The sequence below is a fragment of the Coptis chinensis genome, chromosome 5 (assembly GCF_015680905.1).
Source record: "Coptis chinensis isolate HL-2020 chromosome 5, ASM1568090v1, whole genome shotgun sequence".
In the NCBI taxonomy this organism is placed as follows: Eukaryota; Viridiplantae; Streptophyta; class Magnoliopsida; order Ranunculales; family Ranunculaceae; genus Coptis; species Coptis chinensis.
Window position 1 is genome coordinate 553479 of NC_141460.1, and position 14214 is coordinate 567692.

General features: G+C 36.3%; 1 long non-coding RNA gene across 1 annotated transcript; it reads right to left on the reverse strand.

Moving 5' to 3' along the window:
- Positions 1 to 457: 457 nt before the first annotated feature.
- On the reverse strand, positions 458 to 800 carry LOC147496170 (uncharacterized). The gene is made up of 3 exons (XR_015196539.1): positions 726 to 800; positions 592 to 631; positions 458 to 480 (listed from the first exon to the last, which is right to left on the reverse strand). It is a non-coding gene; the product is annotated as an uncharacterized LOC147496170 (long non-coding RNA).
- Positions 801 to 14214: the final 13414 nt, after the last annotated feature.

Here is a 14214-nt window from a genome sequence, read left to right on the forward strand (position 1 = left end):
CTTGATGTACTTTATATCCCATAAAATCCCATCTCCAAATAAACTCTATAAAAACTATTAAGAGTAATACCTATATGTTCACATAAAATAGGAGTGCTTAACATGTAGTTCCAGGTGGTTCGACTTCAACTGCCGGAATAAGGGATGGCTTGGACTTCACGTACAAAAACTTCTCAATTAGTAAATAAACAAACTTCCATCAAAGATAGACAATACTCCCTGATTCTCAAAATCTCTTCAATATTTTAAAAATAGAGAAAACAATAGAGAAAGAAACACTACAACTAAAGTACTAAACCGCCACCCAAGAGAAATAAAAATACACATTGCCCTTTGAGTAACATGTTTCAAAATAGTTTAAATTTTTCTGATCTCTTCACACACACACCTCGTGGTGGCAAAGAGAGAGCAACTAAGCCATTAGAACTTGACAAAAAAATGATGACATCATACCTTTTACGGCCTTGACATTTTCTTCATCTGCAAGAAAAAAAGAATCTCACTCGGACCCTTGTAATCACAGAGTACCAAACATGCGAAAAACTAGGACCACGATAAGATAAAATGAAAAATTGGTTATTAAGATGATACCTTTAGTATCCCACAAGTCAACCATTCCAGATACTTGACCCTGTTGAATGTCAAAAGATAGAAATGGAATCAAGAAACGGCTGCTTTAGAACATAAATCAACAACCTCCTCTAAGTAAATAATTACTCTCTTACCTTAGAAACATCTTTGGTTGTTTCAACAACCACTCTCCGTGCTTTCTTGGATTTCTTGAGGATTGAAGATGGGACAGTACAACAAATGGATTTTTCTGCAACGATCTATCGCGAATGGAGATTCTTGTCGATTTTTCTCTTCACCGAGAAATCTAGCGAAAGAAAATATTACATAAGATCTTTTATAGAACGCAGACTCACATTGAGTGGCCTCTTTACGAGCAATGTTAGCTTTCATAAGATCTCAGAAGCGCTTCGCAAAACCTCAATTCCATTTGCTCAAAGGCAATAGTCATTCTCGATTTGAAAAGCATTTGTAATCCCAATCGATGATCTTTCCATCAAGAATCCCATACACATGTATGGTTGTTAATATAGACATCCTCCTCATACTTACTTCTTGGAAGTCTTGTCTCTCCTGCAAATACCATATATATGTGAGAACGACTACATCTCAAAATCATCAAAATTTAGAAAAAAACCGAAATACGATAAATATAAGAGTTGTTACAAATGATAGACCAGTCCTAAAACAAATTGAGGGGGCATTAATCCATAAAAGGATTTAAAATCACTAAAATATCATAGAAAATTCCAATGGGATTAAACATATTACATAGAGGATTAAATAAAAAATCAAGATCGAACACAAAGATGCGATAGAGGATTACATAAAGATATCATTAGAAAATTCCAATGAGATTAAACATATTACATCCAACCAAATAATAACTACTAGCTTTACTAGACCAAAAGTTGCATATCATAGACAAAGAAGTAAGCAGATTGCAAAGCAACTATTGATAGATCTTTAGTCATTAATTAGTTTGCTTTACTCGTTCTCCATAAAAAGCTCTCCATATGTATTTCCCACGTAAATTGGCAACAATCAAGACCGATGTAATGGTCTCTTCTCAACCCATTACCAAATGACTTAATAATCGAAAAGTCGGCTATCTTGACCTTCATGCTCGATATCATCATCTGGCATTGTTACCGGCCGAATCGCTAAAACGAAGGCATTCTGTAAAAAGCCTCCTGGGCTAGCTCCGCATGGAAAAGTGACATTTTCTCGATTGAAAGGAAGGGGACTTCTTTGTGGTGTCGGCCCAAGTCGAAAGTGTGTCCCCTTTCTCTCTGGAATTCGCCATTGGTCCCGAATTATAAGCACCGGACCTGCTAGAAGCTAAAGCGATGTAATGGTCCCGAAGCCATTTGACGATTCCGTCCGGACATCTATAGGACTGTAAAGCAAAGGCGCTTCATTCGAACAAAAGAAGACCCCCTTTGCCGAATAAAACTCCGACAAACACCCAGCAGACTCGACCCGTACGACAGAATCCCCAAATAGAGTACATAACCGAGCAAAGATCATACAAATTATCCTAGCCAACAACCCAACAATCTTATCATAAGTCTGATTCCACAACGAAACATCTTTAAGATGCCTAACATCCTGCTTATGCCACGTCAATTTCTGCTAAAACACTCTCCGACTCTCCTCATGTTGATTCTGTTGAAGCTTCCTCGACGTCTGTTCCAACTCATTCAAAACTTGACTCTCATTATAAATATTCAACGTACATTCCATCTCTAAAGATCAACATACAAACAAAAGAAAAGGCAATTAAGTAATTAAATTATTACTCTAAAAATAAACTGATAGGAACCCACTTACTGTATTTGTTCCATTTCCTTCGAATCAATGCTCTCATTCAACCAAAATACAAATAAAAAAAAAAAATTATAACTATAAACAATTCTTGCTTTCATTTCTTACAATGGGATGGTTTGTTGACTAAAGGCATGACTTATATCTACTTAAGGAAAACTCACCATCTGTGGCAAACAAGACGCCCAGTGCCATCATCAATAGAGAAAGAAACATCTGTAGCCCTTTCAACTCTATCGTAAAACCATCCCAACCAACTTAATCTAATAACAAAAACAAAAAACACAAAATATATATATATATATATATATATATATATATATATATATATATATATATATATTAGTAATAAAAAATAAAGGGTGATAAAAATAAATAGAGTTTGAGAAATTTACATTATTGACATCAATACCGTCAATCGACTATATTACATTATTGACATCACTTGCCGTAGTTTCTTGACCTGTCCATTAAGTTTTCCTTCCCATGATCTCGCCACCAGTTTGGGTTGTAAATGAGGTCTCTCCAAGAGCTCTCCACAGACTCTATCTTTCACCCCATTCTTTGGAAAAAAAAAAAAGTAACTTCGCCGTGCAACAAAAAACTAATCAACTGGAGATTATTTCATGGACATGTCCAGACCAGTAAAACTAATCAACTAAAGATTAACTCATAGCACATGCCCAGACTCTAGACTAGTCAAACAAATCAAATATTCATAACAACTGTCCAGACTAGTAAAACTAATCAAACTTTAAAAAGCAAGTAAAGTGACTAGTAATGACTAATCACCAATATCTCCAATTCGACCTTCTAAAATCCATAGGCTATCTCACAAATTAATAGACAATCAGAACATTATATCATAAGTGAATGTATCGAGACTTGTCCCTGAAATTACAGCAACCATTTTTTAAATTGACATGAGCAGTTCTATACGGGGGATGGTTGGTAGCTCTAATGTTCCAACAACAAGCACTACAAGCAGTTCTATCTGTGGAATTTGGTATTACATAAATACAAAACATAAATAGAAATTTTTACCTTGAATAAAGGTTGCACTTTGAGGACAATCGAACAACTGAGGTGTTTGGTCGAGAGATAGATTAGGTCTTGATTAAAAACATCACTTTCAAGTAAAGGTCGAATTACGGAGTTTAACATTTCAGAAATAGCATAATGAAGCGGCAAGAGAATAATAAAAAAGAAAAGAAACACACAATCCAAAACAAGTCATGATTTCAATACAAAGTAAAACAGTAAAAACATATTCATAAAATAAAACCCAACAAAAAGATATAAAACCCTAAAAAAAAAATGGTTCTGAAACATGACATGGCGATCGGTTAATATAAATTTAGAGAGAAAAAGAGAATAGGGAATGAATACTACTTTGATAACAACAACATCTAATATTAGATTAAAAAAAAAAAAAAAAAATCAAATAAAAATCAATGTTTAATAGCATAATAAGTCACTTTCAATTTGTAATGGAGGAATCGCGTTCGAGAAGAGAAACGAAGCTTGTAATCCCTTTCCCACTTAGTAAATCCTAAAAAAATTTAAATTGAAAAATTAGTTCTCCCAGTTTTGGCAAAAAAAAATCGGTGCTTGAAAAAAAAATCAGTGCTTGAAAAAAAAAATCGGTGCTTGAAATACCTTCTTGAGATGAGAGAAGAAGGAAGAGAAAAGAAAAAATAGGGTTGAGTGGCGGTGGGGGATGAAGTGTTTTAATTTTTGCTGTTGGCGGTGGGAGATGAGAGAAGAAATAATGATCCGGTCTTTTCTTTTCTTTTTTAGAACTGCATTGGCAGTGGGAGGGAAGCAAGTGGTCACCGCCCAAACTTTTCAGCTCTAAGCCCACGGTCGAAACGCGTAGAAGAGGTGTCATGGTTAAAAAAATTGTACCCGACGGTTTTGGCCGTAGCTCCACCCACGGCCCAATTAAAGAGATAAACCGTGGCTAAAGGTATTAAAGGCACGAAATGAGAAAAAATGTATTTGCTACGGTCAAAATTCGTAGGAAACTATGCAAGGGTTTATGACCGTGGCTAAAAATACCGGGAATCCGTGGGGAAAAATCGATTTTCTTGTAGTGCTACCCAGTAGTCATTGCATTAGATTTGACTAAGGACCAGGAATCCAAGTTAGTAGCACTTTTAAAGGAATACAAGTCAGCCATAGGTTGGACAATTGATGATATCAAGGGGATCAGCCCTATGATAGTTCAACATAGGATTCATTTGGAAGAGGATTCCAAGACTTCTAAGCAACCACAGAGGAGGCTTAATCCAAAGATGAAGGAAGTAGTTCGAGAAGAGGACGTCAAACTCCTTGATGCCAGCATTATCTACCCTAATTCTGATAGTCAATGGGTTAGTCCAGTTCAAGTTGTGCCGAAGAAGTCTGGAACCACAGTAATCGAGAACGAGAATAATGAGTTGATTCCAACCAAGATTCATATTGGATGGAGAGTTTGCATCGACTACAGGAAACTAATAGCGCATCAAGGAAAGACCATTTTCCATTGCCATTCATCGATCAGATGTTAGAAAGAATAGCTGGACAAGCTTACTACTGCTTTCTTGATGGTTACTCAGGATATTTTCAGATCCATATTCACCCTAGGACAAAGAGAAAACAAAATTCACATGTCCTTTTGAGGATTGTCTGCACCATCTCTCCTTAGTCCTTAAACGCTGTTGCGATACCAACTTAGTTCAGAACTGGGAAAAGTGTCACTTCATGGTAAAGGAAGGGATAGTGTTGGGTCACCAAGTTTTAAAGGAAGGAATTCTAGTAGATCGAGCAAAAATGTCTACAGGAAGTAAGCATGCTGTCGAAAGATCAGTTTTGAGATGGAAACCTAAGTATCCCCCACCTCTTAGTTTATGGGATGTACTCCCTGTTGACCTTCAAAGGAAGATTATTTCAATGGCTCGTGTAGGGCTCAGTAAAAGTCCATTTGCACATAAAAGGAGAGTGCGTAAGCTAGGTTGTTGTAAGAATTGCCATTCTGAAACTTGTCCTGAGTTACAACCATTAAGAGAAAATTGTTGGTACAAGGTATACATTTGTCAATCACATGCTGAGAGAGATCAGAAGAATTCCTACAAAGTGGAACCTAGTGGATGGGAATACTAGTCTTGAGGATCTGACTATAAATGACTCAAAAGTCTTGAGAATCTGACTTTAAAAGACTCACATTATGTCTTGGGGATCTGACATAAAAAGACCTAAAAATTTGTTTCTTGAACTAATTCTTGATATTCGGCATCAATGGTAATATCCTACCTTTTTCTCATCCATTTCATTTACTTCTTTATACATTCAGGTCAATGCATGCATAAGTAGGGGGAAGGTGTACTTGAGAAATGAATTTCGAAAATTAGTTTTCAAAAACAAAAATATTTTTGTTTCTATATCAGTAGCATGAGAAAAATGAATTTTAATGATGAGTCTGGGATATATATTCTATACTGCTTAGCGTTGAGTTTGATAGATAGTTGATATTATTAATTTCATTACCGCTTAGACTATTTATTATGCTTGGACATAGTTCTTGTTAATAGAATTCTTTATCAAGGCACCACCATAATACTTGGTCAGTTTTGTGTACTTTTGCTAGAAGAGAGATTTAAACCCCTAGTAAATTGGAAGTAGAATTTTTAGACTTAGCCCGCGAGACTTAAGCTTTATACCCATTCTTTGGAGAGTTCTTACGAAAAATCCGAGTCTTAGTGACTCAACATCTTTTAGTTTTTATGTCGTTTGTAATATAGTCTCATTATTTGTTGATTTGGTTAATCACGAAGTGACATCAACTGGGAGATAGCCATTAGGTCTTGTAGTCTATTCAAAAGCAGAGTATCATCTCGATAAGTCAAGTAGTGAACCCATTCAGCCTTTATCCCACCTAGTAAGACCATCATGTTAAACCTTTTTGAGCCTCACAATAAGCCATTTTATTTCATAAAACCCTTTTACCCTTTACCCAACTCCGGACAAGGAGTATAGCCAAAATCTTTATCAGCCATACCCATATGTTTCGAGAATCTGAGGGGAACAAGGAGGAAGAAAGAGCACAAAAGGAAGATTACAAGGAAATATCGAGGAGAGATACAATAAAGACCATCATTCTGTTTCTAAGTGAAAGAAGCTAGTGGAAAACAAGCATATCCAAGACTAATCAAGGATATACCATCGAAGTTATAGAAAAAAAAAAAAAAGTTGAACGTAATGGATGGAAAAGCTAAGACAAAGGAAGCATTTTCTCTGCAATACAGAATTTGAAGAAATCTTCCAAAGAATGAAGCAAAACTTTTAGTGTTTTCGGAAACAACCTTAGAATCCTTTTTACCTTTCCTTCATAAACCAATACCAAGCCCAGTTACAACCCATGACTTATCACTACAGTATGGTACGAAGTCTAGAATAAGTGAGAGGATGCTAAAGTGAAGGACCCGACACTTCATATGTGATTGACATTCTTTCCATGAGACTAATTTCATCCAGAAGTCCGTTTTTGAAGGTAGTATGTGGGATGTTCGTATTCATTATTCTTTTCCCCACATACATGAGGTAAAATAGTAGACCATCTTCTGAGAGATTCTTTTCTGAGAGTATGACCGGTGAGAATTGAAAGTCGAGATTATCTACCTATGGTAAACTAGGGATTCCGTTTCTTGGATAGGAGAGTATAGGAGATTGACTAAGTACACACATAAGCCTTGATTGAGAATTTTGTCAATTTTTACTATCTCCCATCATAATTTATGAGTTTTTGCAGCAATGTAGTTAGCAATGGAGACTGTCTATTGGAGTAAGCACTAAGTGGGTAAGGAATTTCTCTCTCTGAAAAATACTATCATTCTTGAACATGCTATTGATTGATTTTGTGGGTATATCACCTGAAAACCCTCACGAGACTATAACTCGTCCATTTTGGGGAACTTAAAGGTTTAAAGCCTTGTTACATATGATAAATGTAATCGCGATGCCTGCAAAAATGAGTTAGGATTTTATTTTTGTTATTAGGATGTGATTTTGATCACTTATCTATTTTTTTATCTTATTTACTAAGAGACTAGCAAAAGGCTAGTTGGGAGTTGTGATAAGTGCTCAAAAAGTGCAATTTAACCCTCGATTATGCTTCTTGTTTAGCCATCTTAGTGCACTAATAGCGTTTGTAAGTTATGTTTTATGATTCTACAGGTGAAAGAGAGAGTTCTGTGGAATATTAGAGAAAAAGGGGTAAAACGGAGCAATTCGAAGCATTAAGGATCACATGGGATGCCCGTGGACAATCATGAAGAAGGCCAAGGAGTTGAAGCTATTAAAGATACGACTTGGACCTATTTTAAAGCCTATTTGGAAGCCCAAGGCCAAATGATTCATTGCTTAGACCAAAGCCCGCAAAAGAGGATAGAAGGATGGAGCAAAAGAGACAAAATAGGCTTTACGATCGGGGACGATGGATCGAAAGCGCCCAAGCGATTGATCGCGTCCCGAGGCGTATGAATCGATTAATCGTAGCCAATTCCTTCTCAGTTTTGGAGATGAGTTGGACTCTGAAAGAAGTCTATTTGTATTAGAAAACAAATGACGGTTTGGAATGCTTTTAGAACTCATTGTAACCCCTATAAATAGAGGACCTAAGTGCCTCATGTAATTTGCCAATTCACTCATATTCTTGTCTCCAGAACTTGAGGCAGAGAGAGATTAATAATAAAAGATCGGTTTTAACTAGCTGAGTCTTAATAAATTAGTCTTTCTAGTCTTATGTTCTTCGACTCTTCTTTTTCTCGTTCTTCGTGTTCTTCCTTCTTTATAGAAGGCTAATCTTCTCCTTCAAGGGAGGAGATGAAGCCGATGCTTAAGGTTTAATGATTCTTCTAGTTCATGGTGTTCTTTAATCAGGTTAGTTCTTTATGTTTATAGTTATTAGTTCCATTGCCCACACCAGGGGATGGAAGTATAGAATAAGGTTTATGTTTTGCAATATTAATATCATGCTAGTGTTCTTTACTTTTCTTCTAGTAGTATAGTTTTTTAGAGTTAGGGAAGTATTCTTTGTGTTGCCTTAGAAGGGGTAGCTCAGGGAGTGGCTGCCTAGGGGAAGTATTCTTTATGTTTGGCTTAAGTAGTGATTCATTGAATGGCCACCATATTAGGAAGTACTCCTTGATGTTGCTCTCGGTAATACATTGAATGGCTGCCCGAGCTTATATAAAAGGAAAGAAGATAGTAATAGCATAAACATAGGAACAACCTTAAGTAGAGTTAATTGTTAATGATGTTTTAGATCAAGAGGGCATCGTCCTTTCATTTCGATTGCCTAATTGTAGTCTACTTGTAAAAAAAACAACCATGAAGCAGAAGGTCATAGATTAAAAGTATTGGTGGATTCTAATCTCTTGAATTCCCTCTCTTATGAATTCCTAATAGTTTAGTTAATTTAGTTTAGTTTAGCATTAGAATCTAAAATCTCTATAATCATAGTTTTTAATCCCTTAAACCCCCTTTCCAGTCCTGTCCTTCACATAACATACACTTAAAAGTGGAACGATACCCTACTCATCCTTTACTTATTGAGGGATAATTAGGTTTTGATACGCTTCTATTTTGTTCAATGACCATACACCATCTACATACACAAAAAGAGGCTTGCCACATGTAAGTTCCTCAATGAAGCGAATTTCTGGTAAACAATTTCAATTTCGCATAAACAAACCAAAGAGCAATAGAACAATCTTTTGCAATTCCAATCGACAAAATAAAATTCAACGTGCAACATTTTCCAGTGTTACCACTCTCTATACTACCTGCCCAGAAAATAAGATTCAATACACACTTACAAATGAAAACTGAGAAATCATATAACCTTAAGAATTTTCTCAACAATATGGTTTTGGATTTAGTGACCGCTGCAAAGTTGTTCAGCGGATGGGACAAATAAAGAGACGGAATCAAGAGCGTTGCTATACGCTTGGTGCATTAAGGGCGAGTGCTATACGCTTGGTGCATTGAGGGCCACAACACTCACTGGGCAGAAGCGGATACCAGATTGGGCATGTTTAGTAGCTATATCAAAGTTTCCTGGACTGAATACTCTGATTTTATTCTCTCCGCTCACATTCATTAAGAATCCTCTTTTATGGCTTCACACAATGAGCCAATACCGAAGCTACGCAGGCAGCGGCCCCAACTTCGTGATTTGAACTCATTGTCGGGGAGGTTGGAGTCTTATAGAGAAGACACCTAGCTATGACCTTTCTTCAATGAAATTTCTCATGATTGCCGCCGAACCGGTGAGACAGAAAACTCTTAAAAGGTTTCTTGAGCTCACCCGCCCTTTCCTCCTTTCTCAAGAAGTGATGGCTCCTGGATACGATTTGGCTGAAAATTGGGTGTATGTAAGTTGTGCATTCGGAGAAGGGAATCCCATTTTGGTGGATTGGCAAGGGAGGATCTGTTGTGGGTACACGACTCGAAGTGACCTTGATGTTGATATCAGAATTGTGGATCGAGCTAACACCAATATTTTTTCATATCACCTGAAGTATGGCACATTTACGGTCTCTATACAAACCCTGCCACGGCTGGATTGGCATTTGATGGCCCATCTGCATTAATTGATTTTGATTATCCTATGTTCCACTGGTTCCCATATAATGTAGGCAACGCCATGTCTTTCGAGCATCCCAACTTCCTTAACATCATAGCATCAGCCTTGGTGTTGACCATACAATCCTTCAAGAGACAGAAAGATGCATCAGTCAAGAAATAATTGTAGCTACCTAAGGATGTTAACTGATTGTGTTATGGCTCTTGCACTGCCTGAGTGCCTCTTTAGTGCGTGCCATAAAGTTGTTCTTGAAGCCAAAAGTTCTCCAGAAAACCCATTCCCACATCTTGTGCACATTAATGCAATCTCATAGTAAATGATCAAGTGACGCATCATTCCTGCAACCATATTAGCATTTAGACATTATTCTAAAGTATCTATTTTCATGCCAAGATCAGTATGTTGCACACGGCTTGGGATGAATATATCCATTACCACCCACCTTTTTCACGTCAAGAGCATAAACTTTCAAGTTTTTAAAGGTGATATGATACAGGCTTGAATTGGTCAGCAAGTAATGAATGCAAGTACTTACTCTTTCTCGTCTCAATATGAAAAGTAAAATATTATAAAAGAAATTTAATAAGAAAAACTTAATAGATTTCCAAAGAATAAATGAAAAGGTGAAACTGTAAATGTCAATTTCCTTTATACACCCCACCTTGCATATCGAAACACAAAAGGCTCAAAGGAAAATCCCAAAAGAAACAGTAAGCAAGCTTCACCCTAAATCTATAATGGATCATTCTTTAAGTGGGTAATCCGAATGGAAGACAAATTACATACCTGCAGATTTTTAAGGAGGATGATCAAAGATGCAACCGTTAATAATTTTTTCTTTGAATAGAATTTCATTTTCTTGAGTGTAGTCCTTAGTAGACGATGACCCAACCAAATATGTGATTGTGGTATGCCGCGGTTCTGGTGGCAAATCATAAGCTTTGTTCTTTGGTGGTTTTCCCTTTTCTTCATTCCGACCTTTTGGGTTTCCGGAAAAAATAGTTCAAATATGATCCTTAAATTCTATAGGAGTTAATTTTTTTTCAATAAACTTTAATTTTAGTTGTGCCAATTAATTTATAATTTTCCTAACATAGTTATTGAAAGGAGATTTTAAAAGCACATGTCATTTTTTTCCTGCTATCAATGTGGCATAATGTATGCATTGGCAACTTGGTATGTTGGAACAAATAAAAGGGCTGTAAACACCACCTAACCTTTTATTGTTAAGAAGAGATGGTGTTCTTCTAGTTAACTTTACAAAGAATCTCAATAATCATAAAGTGGTGTAAACGTATTCTATTCAATTATTGATGCGATGGGTGTGCCCAAGAACAAATTAAAGAACAATTGGCAGTTTAACTCGCTATCTGTGTTGTTGTTCCAAGAACAAAGAGACAGATAATTTACTATAAAGAATGGTACAATCGTTCAATCAATATTTTCCTTCTTTTGGTTGACCATATGCACTGAAAAGCTTATCCCATATTAACAAACTCACCCCTAAACTATGACGGCCCCAATAGTACCTCCTTGCAAAATGATTAAGGATCGAAGACAAACATAATATAATTACAAAGAAATTAAACAAGATAGATTATTAATTTACTCAAAACTTGCAGTAAAAGAATAGATTAAAACGTAAAATAAGTTTGTGACCTGTCCAAACACATCTAAACATATTTTCTTTGCCTTCTTCTCCCCATCAGTGAAGAATACCAACCGCGGCAACAAAGAGTTTAGAGAGCAGCGCAACTAAAATCTATAAAGAGAAGAAGAAAAAGATTAGTTAAAAATGGGTAAAAGAAAAACTTTCGAAAGCATAGTTTCTTCAAATAATATCCAATTTTTTGCTCACCATGGAAACTTAATGATCTAATTCCACGCCAATGTCGATGATCCTGGATCCGACCAAAGTATGCTACTATACCAGACTCTAATCAATATAGAAAAAGCAGCAACAACACAAACCTGAATGAATGTGAATATGGGTACGCAAATTAGCAACGAATACCAAACCTGTCAGAGCACAAAGCGAGCCTAAGAAAGAAAAAAAAAATGTATTTTTCTAATGGCTACACTTCATAATTTCAGGGTGTTTGCCCAACTACATTTGCACCTTCATATATCAGAACCACTTGTTCTAGACATGCACTATTGGAAATGTCCAAGTATTAGTTTGTTGAGTGAGAAGCTCATTAGGTGGCACTATTTCAAAAGTCCATTCCTCTCGCACCATGGGAAAAACCAAATTAACCTAAGGAAGCTCATTAGGTGGCATTCCCATATCAGCATTGTATAAAATGGTAGCGAAGGACTTATGATAGTGGTAGTAAAAAAAAATATTGTGTAAGCATCTTCAGATGAATCCCTTTGAGTAAGCTGATTATTAACACTCAAGATGTCCATTCCTTTCGCACCATGGGCAAAACCACCTAAGTAAGCTCATTAGGTGACATTCCCATATCAGCATCATAAACAAATTGGAGGACAGGGCCAGAAGTAATACGTACCAAATATATTAATTGTTAAAAACCGAAATCTACTACAGCCCATTGGCTCGAATCCCAAGAAAATGGGAGTCAAGGAATTACATGCGAAGCACCATTGTTGCAAATGTATGGGCAATCATATCAAAGACAACTACTAATCAAAATACTATACACACAACATATATAACATGCACATAAATCTAACAGGCATGATATAAAACATGCTGAGCAGCATAAACCATAATAAAACTTGACCTTTCTCTTAAAATATGAGTGAGAAGATATTAATGACCTGGCTTGTTGTACCTACCCTTTTAGAGCACGGTCAGAGTGCTCTAACCAAAGTTAATGCTTACATGCTCCATATACACAGCTGCTCTGTGGGGGGGAAATGATAGAAAATAAAACAATCAAAGCCTAAAATAAAAATTAGCAAGACAAACCAATAAATAAAGTCAAGGGAAAAAAATTGGAACAGGATGACAAACATGAAAGTGGATAGAAACGATATCGCTGTACTGGACCATAAAACCAGTCAATGGAAATATTTGCTCCCTCAGCACCGAATGTCCTATACGGCTATTTGCATGAATTCAAACAAATAAAACTTTCTGAGCATCGTGGGCAGAAAGTTGAGAGGCGATGTTGGCTGGAGCTGAAGGCCAAGCCATTAATGCTTCTTTGGAGAATAGATTGTCACTACTCGCTAGTATTCAAATAAAAGGGCCTTGGTCCATACTACATTACTACCACACTCCATAGTCCACAAAAGAGCAACTTCTTGTGTTGCTCATGTGTGAGTGCTACACCTTCTGTGAAGTAAGCTACTTATATAGTTTTCAGACTAAAATCTAAATATAGCTACCAAGCAGATGTCTTCTAAATTGGGTATTTTTTCTAATTAAATAGAAGTCAACAATTAATCTGTAATTTTGTCTTGATATCCTTAGTCAAATTCTTCTTATCAAATGGTCCCAAAACTTGACTCCGAAGACTGTAACAGTTGAGATTTTAGTATTTTTACATTCAATCTTCCAATGCAAATTCTTAAGAAAGACCCACCAATGACCTGACATTGCATACTAAGAGGAGTAAGAGGTGCACCTGACATTATTTCGCCCTTCTGACACCGCCTAGCATAAAATCCTTAAAGTCATCGCCTGTAATCAAGAAAAAAAAACCGCATACGAAATAGGCAATAGCAAATACATCGGAGTTGCAGAAAATAGAAAGTTCAAGTGCTAATATACATACGTTCCCATTCCCAAATGTATAACTCACTTGTATAAACCATGGATAAGGCCATACCTCTCCTGATAGCTTCAGATGTTTGTAACAAATGTTCAATCTGAGGTTCATCCAAGTCAGGATCACTCTCATCCACAAACTCATTGAGAAGTTTGCAACCCTCCCATATTCTCATTTTTTTTTTATCAATACATTTGTACGTAATTCATTGATGATAGCTTACAAAAGCAAATGTTTGGTTAATGTGTTGGATCCGGTAAAATTGTTCAACAGTCTTTTTCCTTTCTTTTTCGGCATCATAATCCCTGTAGTATATATTTCGTGTCAGTTTTATTTTAAAAATGTACCATTTTGAAGAACTAATGATGAGAATGGTTTTTCGAAAAAGATGAAAGAAACTTGAATGTTTGGTCAAATGCATTGGTATCAGGCGCTTCAAAAGCTTTATCT